Here is a 10,671-nt window from a genome sequence, read left to right as displayed (position 1 = left end):
CCGTGGAGCCTTCGTCCAGCAGGGCCAGCACCGTCGTCGATCCCGATGGCCCGTAGACTTCAACGGGCACCATCTTCAAGTACGCCCTGCTGATCCGTGTGCAGTTGATGGGAAGTCGCACGTTGTTCGCGATTTCCCTGTTCTCTGCTGGCTCTGTCTCCGGCTTCTCGTTGTGTAGCGAGTAGTGGTGCCAGCGCTTGCACGTGCGGCATGGCGGTCGTTGACATGTTTCCTTCCGGTGCTTACCGTCGAGGCACTTATAACACAGGCGCGACTCCTTTGCCATTCTCCATCGTTCCTGCACCGTAGCATCCTTGTACCTCGGACAGTCGTATAGTGGGTGTCCATCCTTGCATTGCGGGCACGCCGGCTTGTCCCTCATTGCTCTGTCCGAAGTTGCACGCTCGGTGCAGTCGGTTGTGGCGTGCGTCGCCTGTCGCCTCGATGGTTGTCTTTTCGTTGCTACTTCAACCACGGCGTGTGGCCCGCATCGGTCCGCCATCTTGTTCAGGAAGCCGCACATCGTGTTGAGGTCCGGGTCTCCTTCAGTCTTTTCGATAATGTGATCGTACCACCGGAACCTCAGGATGGTCGGCATCTTGTCGACGATGCTCTTCAGCAGTTCGGGCGACATCAAATATTGGGGTTTCCGCAGTCCCCTGATCGCTGCGACGGTATTGTTAACATTGCTCGCCAGTGAGCAAATGTCGTAGGCGGAGTCACTTATCGTTGGAAGCCTTCGTATGCGGTCTAGCTCCGCTAAGACTAAAGCGTCCGCCCTTCCATAGCACCGCCGCAGTGATTCCATTACTTCCTCCGGTGTGCTCTCGGAGTACAGCTGGCTGCGGACTCCTTCCCTGGCTTGTCCCTTCAGCGCTCTTCTCAGCCGCGCCATGTTTTGAGCGCTTGAGAAGAGTGGAGCGGTATCTTCGTAGACAGCCTTGAAGGCCACCCACTCCCTGCAGTCGCCTTCGAACGTCGGCAACTGGTGCATGTAGTCGGGTTGTGGCGGCAGCTCCTTGGTCGTTGCGCTCCTTACTGCTTCCACTATCGCCTTAGCCAGGTCCCTGTTGCCGCACTCTTCCATGTTGGCCTTGCTGACGGGACGGTTCTCAATGTGCTCGCCTGCGGGCTCCTTGTCCATACTGCCCACCGACGTCTGGACCCAGGCCCTGACCTGGTCCTCCCGGTCCTTTGGCTCTTCTATAATGGAATCATCGTCGTCTTCGCTTTCGGCCTGAATCAATTGCAGGCGGAGTCTGGCGGCTATGGTGGCTGCTTGTGCTTCTATCAATTCTTTTTCCGCCAGCTCCGCTCTCGCTGCCAGTTCCTTACGTCGTAGCGATTTCTTCGACGCGGGTCTATTTTTACCACGTGTCCGCGTCGTTGCCTCTTCAAGTTTTGTGTTCTGGGTCGTACCGGTCGCGGAGCTCTCGTATGTTTCGTACGACGTCGCTTCTGTTGCCTCCGGACTGGATTCTTGAACCGCAGGTTCGAGTGGCTGTTCCCTCGATGATCCCTTGTTGCTCCTGGTGATCGGCATCGTTGAATAATCGCTGTATCCGGCTCGAAGGACCAGCTGTTGGGTACGCAGCACGTCACCCGTATCAATAAGGCGAGTGACGTCAACCCGGGTTGGACGGGTTTATTAATCTTATAAGATTTCTTGAAATCCTATAAGACGCCGGATGCCCGTCTCGTGGCGATTATTCGTGTCGATCTGAAGCAGTCAATGTAGGGTCCTGAGGTGTACGATATCGTACAAGCTCACTCGAAATTAAAACTCAAAACTTTGCTACTGAACGTAAAACCGAGCCGACCGATCTGTCAATACAACCGAATTTCTTCTATGTTCAATAACCGACGATCTGTTCAATAGTCTTCAATTCTTCAATTCTTCAATAAATGTCTTCGAGGCGCAGATGTCTTTACTCGTGCGTTTTTTGGTGATCTTCGTTCGGAGGGTCGGCGGCCGGCGGTTGGCAGGTAGTCGGTCGAGGGTCGGTCGGTAGGTCGGCAGGTACCTGACAGCGTCGCAGGGTCGCTTAACTACCTCGGAATGTTACCCTACAGAGATCTCGTGTAAAATACGGCTCTCGTCGAGATCATTTTCACTATGATCGGCTCGGTTTATTCGTTATATCTATTTATTTAATAAATGTATATACTAATGCCTTATACTTAACTATTCTATGTTGTAATCCCTATCGATACATATAACTTATTCCATGCTTAATCTATATGACGCGCCCGTATAAACAAAATACCCGGTCCTGAACACAGATAAATGCTGTTTGTTACATCGTTTCGGGACGCGGGCCGGGCGCGTGTTCATTTAAGTTAATATGCTAATCTTAAAACTATCGGGAATAATAAAGCAAAAGTGTATACTATTTATTTCAAAGCAACTTAGGTTCTATTCTTAGTAAAATCTATGTGCACGTTACCTATATCCTTATCTATCTATATGCACTCTATATAATTTATCTATTTGTTATTTATCTATTTGTTATAGCTCTATGTCTATGTACGTATCTATATAAATCTATTATTCTATTCTATATTCTATTATATTCTTCAACTTATTCTATAATTATGGGGCGACGCCGCTGTCGCCAACAATCAGTGTCTTTACTTACTTTCGAGTGTTCCGTGTGTTTTATTGCGAACTTCTGAATTTTAAGCGTTAAATATGCCGAAAGCTATAAAATGTGATGCCCGGCGTATTATTCTAAAGGTGAATTCATTCATTTTACTTACATCTCCTAACTAGGCCTATCACTAATATCTATATGGGCCTTTTAACAAGAAGGTTTCAATCTAAACGATTGAAGCCCTTAACCTCCTTGTTAAAAGGCTATCGCAGTAGATATATACATAACATTATATATACTTAGTCTGGCCATAAATACTGTTACAATTAAAAATAAACAAAATATTACATTTGAATTTGGAATCTGTCATTTTTATATGATTTCTCATTGAGTTTTCTCATTTTGGCGCCAATATATTGTACAATATTTTGCGAGATTAAAATGTAGTGGGGTGATAAAGAGAACCGAATCGCTGTGATTGCCTTACACAAAGTAGGTATGGAGCCAAATGCAAATTTTAAAACTCTCCATATGCTTGGTATTAGTAAAATGTTTATATACCGGGCTATTAATAGGTGCAATGAGATCTCCTCTGTTTGTGACAGAAAAAGATCTGGCTGTCCATGTAGTGTTCGTACGAAAAAGTGGTCAAAGCAGTAAGGGAAAGAATTCGCAGAAATCCTGTCCGAAAGCAAAAGATTTTATCTCGGGAGATGAAGATAGCACCTAGAACCATGTCGCGTATTTTTAAAGATGACTTAAGACTTGCAGCCTATAAGAGACGTACTGGTCATTTCTTAACTGATAATTTAAAAGAGAATAGGGTGGTAAAATCGAAACAACTTGTAACGCTAGAAAAATTGAATGTAATTTTTTTTAGAAATTAACACCATCTAGCGTATACGATGCGCAGTGTGGGGAAATAATATAATTGTGAAACACTGCTTAGTTCTCTAACTCGACACTGCATGGCGTGACTGTGCTATCTTGTCTGTGGTTCGAAGGTGAGATTAGCACAGCACTATAGGCGGAATCTTCGAGAACCGTAAGACTATTCATATAAAAGGACAAGTCACTTTGTCCGAGTCCTTTTTCGATCAACATCTCTCGAGCTGCAGTGAAAGTTTTCTTACGTATTTCTTCTTCTTCTTCTTCCAGTGCCTCTTCAATCCTGAAGGTTGGCCGTTAGCTTTCTATATTCGTTTTTATCTGCAGCCAGCCGGAACAGCTGTTCGACGGAGGCAATACCGGTCCACTCCCGGATATTCCGGAGCCATGATTTCTTTCTTCGCCCAGCACGTCTCTTTCCGTCCACTTTGCCCATAATTATCAGCTGGAGTAGCATGTATCGATCGTTCCTGAGCACGTGGCCGAGATACTCTATCTTGCGCTTTTTGATAGCAGGCAGCATTTTCCGGGACATATGAACGCGCTGAAGCACGGTTTCGTTCCTGACCCTCTGCGTCCAACCAATGCGTAACATGCGACGGTAGCACCACATCTCGAATGCCTGTAGGCGTCTTGTAGTGTCCTCTTTCAGGGTCCACGTTTCGCAACCATACATGACGATAGGCCAGATATAGCACATGAGTAGCCTGACTCGGAGCTTTATATTCAGTTGACGACAGCAAAGAACTTTCCTCATTTTATTAAAAGAGGCTCGAGCAGTTTCTATCCGGGTCTTGATTTCTTGATCAGATTCCCATGCTTCGTTTACCCAAGCCCCTAAATACTTGTACTGTCGTACCCGCTCTAGTTGTTTCCCAGCTACAGATACGCTTGAACTCAAATCCGGGTTTCTTGAGACTACCATGAACTTGGTCTTGCTTATGTTTATCGACAACCCGGCTTCTTCGCTGCACTCATTAACCTTATTCACAATTGCTTGCAAATCGGCTTCCGATGCTGCAATAAGGATAGTGTCGTCCGCATAACGCAAGTTGTTAACGACCCTGCCGTTGATTCCTATTCCCACTTCAAGATTTTCAAGAGCTTTTGACATCACAGCCTCTGAGTAGATGTTAAAAAGCAACGGGGATAAGACACACCCCTGCCGGACCCCACGACAGATCTCAACTTGGTCGGTTTCCTCATTTTCGACTCTTATCGTAGCCACCTGCTTCTCGTACAGGTTGCGGATGATTCTGACGTCCTTACCATCTAGACCAATGTCACATAAAAGGCTAAAAAGTTGATGATGTTTAACTCGGTCAAATGCCTTTTCGTAGTCTATGAAGCACAAAAAGACATCAGTTTGCATGTCTCTGCATTTCTGTACGAGAACGTTGAGAGCGAAAAGAGCTTCTCTGGTGCCAACACCAGATCGAAATCCAAATTGGCTATCGCCCAGTTGTTCATCACATTTTGGCCGTATTCTATTCTGTATGATGTTCAAGAATACTTTTAGGACATGGCTCATCAGACTAATCATACGATACTCTCCACATTTTTTGGCATTTTGCTTCTTGGGTATCGTAATGAATGTGGATTTTAGCCAGTCACTAGGAAGATTGCCTGTTTCGTAGATGTTGTTGAAGAACTGTGTGAGAACGTCCAGTTGATCTTCTTCCAGCAACTTTAGTATTTCGATCGGTATATTATCAGGACCCGGTGATTTACCTGTTTTAGCAGCTTTCAAGGCCCGCAAAACCTCAGATCGCAACATAGCTGGACCAGTCCGATCAGTGATCGGTGAAATGTTCCTCGATGAGTCCGCAAACATCTCTGCAACATAGTCACACCACACTCTCTTTTTGCCATCGGTGTCAAGAATGAGGTTCCCACCTCTTACGTATTTACCAGAGTCAATTAAATAGTTCCTTGGTGTCTTTTATTCAACCAGGGTAAGTGTTTCATAATTTATTCTCCACACTGTGTCCACAAATTTTAACTAATTAGAAGTTTACACAACTTTGTCTTATCGTGTAGGTCCTAATAACTGGTACATTATATGTACGTCAGTTAGGGTGCGGAGTGTGACCTTTATATCACCTTCGGGATCCCGCAGTATCTTTCTGCGTGGACGCTGCCGGAAGCGAGGTGCTCTGGCTAGGCGATCCAAGAAAGAGTACTTGACCACGGTAGACCAAGAACACACCTGTATACACAACCTTGCTCGGAACCAGCAACCCCCAGTTGCGGGGAAGCAATCCGGTGAACCTTTCATCGTCTTTTTGTTAAATTGGTGAAACCGTCATTGTTTCTAATAGTTTAATTTTAATCTAATTTTCATTGATTTCTTTCTCGTGTGTTCGATATACCTACCGACACACATGTAACATAGTACCTTACCACTAAATTAATCTTTGTGAACAATTATAAAAATTGTATCTGTGTTATTTGTAGTGAATAAACACAAGTGTTATAATATTATTGTAATTGTTTTTATTTATTGGCGTGAGTCTCCCAGAACGGTAAGTGGCGGCGCCCTGAGATCCTCCTCACAGACTCTCCTGTTCACCGGTTGTCTACCGGTGGTGACGTGTCTAGAAGTGGTGCGACTCGGCCCCGTGTCTCTCGACCCATAGACCACCTTTTGGGGAATGACGCGACTGGGCCTCATGTAACATCAGCATACCAGGGACACCCTCAGACACAGACACGTTATAAACTACTGAAGCGGTACGCAAAAGGAGGTCGTAGAAAAATTTTGTTTACGGATGAGAAAATTTTTACAATTGAGTAACATTTTAACAAACAAAATGACCGTATTTATGCTCAAAGCTCTAAGAAAGCCCAATTAGTCGACAGAGTGCAACGTGGGTACTATCCGACTTCAGTGATGGTTTGGTGGAGTAGTGGTTGAAGGAGTGACTGAGCCATACTTTTGTGAAAAAGGTATCAAAACATCGGCACAAGTGTATCAAGATACCATTCTTGAGAAGGTAGTGAAGCCTCTTAACAACGCCATGTTCAATAATCAAGAATGGTCCTTCCAGCAAGACTCGGCGCCAGGTCATAAAGCTCGATCTACGCAGTCTTGGTTGGAAATGAACGTTTCGGACTTCATCAGAGCTGAAGACTGGCCGTCGTCTAGTCCCGATCTTAATCCGCTGGATTATGATTTATGGTCAGTTTTAGAGAGTACGACTTGCTCTAAACGCCATGATAATTTGGAGTCCCTAAAACAATCCGTACGATTGGCAGTGAAAACTTTTCCCATGGAAAGAGTGCGTGCTTCTATTGATAACTAGCCTCAACGTTTAAAGGACTGTATTGCAGCCAATGGAGACCACTTCGAATAAGCTTTTTATACTTTAAATTGTTTTATATTTATGTATTAAACTAACACACTGTAAAAGTAATAAATGTTATTTGCAATAGATTTTTTTTTTTTTATTGTAATTGTAACAGTATTTATGGCCAGACTAAGTATATATAATAGATAGAACCCCTATGTCATACAGCAGTTTTTTTTCTTCTATGAATGTGGTGTTGTAATTGATCGTAAATACAGACTAAATAATATAAATAAAAATGTGTCGACTTTCTATAGATTAGATTAGATAAGACAGACCAAAACTGTAAAAAATGTTATTTTGGTGTATGTACCGTATATAACTAGTCAGGTCATAAGTATTGTCACACAGTAAAAACTTTTCTTTTAGAATGCTGGCCACAAAAAAGTTTATTGAATTCGAATTTCGAATTGTTCATGAAAATAAAAATGTATACTTTTAGAATTTTATTCATTTTTAAATATGGAGTGGACGCTTAAAGAAGACCGTGTTGCAGTTATTGCGTTGCATCGTTGCGGTTACGCGCCAATTAAAATTTTTAACATACTGAAAATTTTGAATATAACCAAAAGATTCGTTTATCTTACCATCAAACGATACAATGAAGACTCTAGTGTAGATGACAGGTCAAGAAGTGGTCGCCCTCGGTCTGTTAGGACTCCAGCAGTGATAAAAACTGTGAAGACGCGAATTCAAAGAAATCCCAAACGTAAGCAGAAACTGTTGGCCCTTCAGATGGGGTTAAGCAGAACCACGGTGAAAAGGGTGTTAAATGAAGACTTAGGGCTTCAGGCATATCGAAGAAAAACAGGACATCGTTTGAATGCTCGTCTAATGGACCTGAGACTGAAGAGATGCCGCGCTTTGTTGAAGCGGTACGCGGGAAAAAAATATCGGGAAACTCTTTTTTCGGATGAAAAAATTTTCACCGTAGAAGAGAGCTACAACAAACAAAATAAGATGTACGCACACAGTAGTGAAGAAGCGAGCAACCGTATTCCGCGTGTCCAACGAGGTCATTTTCTATCCTCGCTCATGGTATGGTTGGGAGTTTCTTATTGGGGCTTAACAGAGGTACATTTTTGTGAGATAGGTGTAAAAACGAATGCAGTTGTGTATCAAAATACAGTCCTGACGAACCTTGTGGAACCTGTTTCTCATACTATGTTCAATAACAGGCACTGGGTATTCCAACAAGATTCGGCGCCAGCTCATAGAGCGAAGAGCACACAAGACTGGCTGGCGGCGCGTGAAATCGACTTCATCCGGCACGAAGACTGGCCCTCCTCCAGTCCAGATTTGAATCCGTTAGATTACAAGATATGGCAACACTTGGAGGAAAAGGCGTGCTCAAAGCCTCATCCCAATTTGGAGTCACTCAAGACATCCTTTATTAAGGCAGCCGCCGATATTGACATGGACCTCGTTCGTGCTGCGATAGACGACTGGCCGCGCAGATTGAAGGCCTGTATTCAAAATCACGGAGGTCATTTTGAATAAACTTTAGTGTCATAAGAATTTATGTTTTGTTAAGTTAATTTTGGTATATGAATGGTTACATAATGAATAAACTTGTTTCAATTATTTTACATTAAACATGTGACAGAATTTATGACCTGACTAGGTATACAGATGCATGTAGTAAAAAGAGGCTATTTCAATATTACAAACAGACACTTCAATTTTATTTATATGTATAGATTATTGCTTATATGGGTGGACGAGCACACGGCCCACCTGTTGTTAAGTGGTTACCGGAGCTAATAGACATATACCACGTAAATGCCGCCACCAACCTTGAGATATGAGTTTTAAGGTCTCAGTTTTTACAACACAACGGCTGCCCCACGCTTCAAACCAAAACGCATTACTGCTTCACGGCAGAATATGAAGCTTATTTAGTTTATGAGTTTATTCTCACTTAATCTGTTTGCAAGATCTGTTTCCTTGCGATACTTTATAGCGTTGTTCGGAAAATGTCACCCGAGTCCAAATATCTCAGCACAAAAGTCACCACTATTTTACCTTGAAGCTTAAGATCGAAAATTAAATTTAACAAAATAATGATAAAAGACTTGATAGTTCGAACCGGCAAACACGATTGGGCTCGCCGCCGACCCAGTTAGCTTTATTCGCCGACTACACGACTGTTTACTATTCCAGTAGAAACAAGTCCCTAATCGCGAAGAAGCTTCAGAGCGCAGCCCTAGCTCTAGGACAGTGGTTCCGAAAATGGCGCATAGATATCAACCCAGCGAAAAGTACTCCGGTGCTATTTCAGAGGGGAAGCTCCACGCGGATTTCCTCCCAGATTAGGAGGAGGAATCTCACACCTCCGATTACTCTCTTTAGACAACCCATACCCTGGGCCAAGAAGGTCAAGTACCTGGGCGTTACCCTGGATGCATCGATGACATTCCGCCCGCATATAAAATCAGTCCGTGACCGTGCCGCGTTTATTCTCGGTAGACTCTACCCCATGATCTGTAAGCGGAGTAAAATGTCTCTTCGGAACAGGGTGACACTTTACAACTTTTTTTTTTCGTTTCGTCCTAAGCTTGAGAGACTATATATTTTCTTTTTTTTCGGGCCGGGGGCCGAACCTCCTACGAGGTCCCCGCGCCTAGGGGGCGCGCGGGGTTTGTGGGACTCAAGGATCTGCAAGGTGTTGGAAGCAGACCACGGGCCCAAGGAATTTTAGGGCCCACCCACTAAACGACTCCCCTGCACTATTACACCCGACGTCCGATCTCCGTCCGGGGTCAAAACCCGGTCAGAGTAGAGGGGTTGCCGCGGTCAACACTACAACCAGACTTGCGGCGCCACCCCGAGGACGCCCGACCGACGGGTCGTCGAGGCGATAGTCGACGACCAACGACGTCGGTCTCCGCGGTACGGCGGCCTTGCCAGGCCGCCCGGGCAATGCCGCTGGTGTTCCGGGATACCCCGCTGGGCCAGAACCAGCCTACCGGGTCGTAAAGCGATACACCGCCGACCGGGTTTCTCTTCCACAGTATGTTCGGCGACGACGAAAGCGTGAACCGCATCGCAGTCCGCAGTCGCCGACGCGTCGTCCCGTCCTCCTGGTGCCAGCGCGCTAGAGTGACGGTAGCGTGCGGTCTTGAATTATTTGTGGAAGTCCAGAGATGGTTTGAAAGGTAGATAAATATGAAAATGCTCGGAATTAAATAAAAATAACAATTTTGTTTATCCTTTAATGTGTCCCCCGTCGGACGGATTCCTTTTGTTTGTTTTAAGTTTATTTTATACAGCTAAGCTTACTTAGGTTTTTTATTTATCGATTGAGGCACTAGGAAGTTTGCCGGGTCAGCTAGTCTCAAATAAATATACCAATCCTTCTTATAACGCAGGTCCGTAATGGGCCGAGTACGAGCCCACAGCCCACCTGGTGTTAAGTGGTTACTGGAGCCCAAAGACATCTACAACGTAAATGCGCCATCCACCTTGAGATATAAGTTCTGAGGTCTCAAGTATAGTTTAGTAGAAACGCATTACTGCTTCACGGCAGAAATAGGCAGGGTGGTGGTACCTACCCGCGCGGACTCACAAGAGGTCCTACCACCAGTAATTAAGCAAATTATAATTATTGCGGATTTGATTTTTATTACACGATGGATTTATATTATTCCTTCACCGTGGAAGTCAATCGTGAACATTTGTTGAGTACGTATTTCATTAGGAGAATTGGTACCTGCCTGTCGGTGCATTCGTGTTGAGCGATGCACCGTGACGTCTTATCCTTTAAGCCACGACGACTTCAAATGTTTTTTTTTTTGCAGTAGCTCTCCTTTAAGGTGGAATAAAGAAAATAACAGAAA

The sequence above is a fragment of the Bombyx mori genome, chromosome 16 (assembly GCF_030269925.1).
Source record: "Bombyx mori chromosome 16, ASM3026992v2".
NCBI lineage: Eukaryota > Metazoa > Arthropoda > Insecta > Lepidoptera > Bombycidae > Bombyx > Bombyx mori.
The sequence above is the reverse complement of the archived record's forward strand: the minus strand, read 5'-3'. Positions refer to the sequence as shown.